At 46.5% G+C, this 617-nt stretch overlaps 1 long non-coding RNA gene across 1 annotated transcript; it reads left to right on the top strand.

The window, feature by feature from the left end:
• The first annotated feature begins 136 nt into the window (after positions 1–136).
• Positions 137–581, top strand: LOC107682271 (uncharacterized). The gene is made up of 3 exons (XR_001633436.1): positions 137–232; positions 310–393; positions 469–581. It is a non-coding gene; the product is annotated as an uncharacterized LOC107682271 (long non-coding RNA).
• Positions 582–617: the final 36 nt, after the last annotated feature.

A 617-nucleotide genomic window follows, 5' to 3' on the forward strand; every position in this document is an offset into this window, starting at 1 on the left:
TCACGTGTAAATGAACACAGTGACACGCTTCACTCTGAAACACAGCGCAGATATTTAATGAAATCACAGGATAATCACACTAAGCCTTATCAGGATTGCAGAAATCCAGTTTCTTCAGTGGATCAGTGAAGCGCTCGTATCGTCATGTGATGTGTTTGTGTTTCAGGGTTTGTACTGTATCTCTGTTAACTGTATGGATAACGCTGAGGCCCAGTTCACTACAGCGCTGCGGGTGAGACACGCAAACACACACTGTTCTTACAGACGTGACGGAGCCGAGCTCATTCATTCATGTGTGTGTGTGTGCAGCTCACCTCCCATCAGGAGCTGTGGGCGTTCATCGTCACTAACCTGGCGAGTGTGTACATCAGAGAGGGAAACAGACATCAGGAGGTCAGTCGTCATAAAACACATTAATAATCATCATCAATAACTCACAATGTTCTTCTTCTGTCTTCATTTGCGCAGCTGTACAATCTATTAGAGAGGATAAACCCGGACCACAACTTCCCCGTCAGGTAACACCGATGATACGCACGCTCACTCACTCACTCACTCACTCACACACACTGACTCACTCACTCACTCACTCACTCACTCACAGACACACACACACA

Source organism: Sinocyclocheilus anshuiensis, unplaced genomic scaffold (genome assembly GCF_001515605.1).
Source record: "Sinocyclocheilus anshuiensis isolate Anshui unplaced genomic scaffold, SAMN03320099.WGS_v1.1 C31984931, whole genome shotgun sequence".
In the NCBI taxonomy this organism is placed as follows: Eukaryota; Metazoa; Chordata; class Actinopteri; order Cypriniformes; family Cyprinidae; genus Sinocyclocheilus; species Sinocyclocheilus anshuiensis.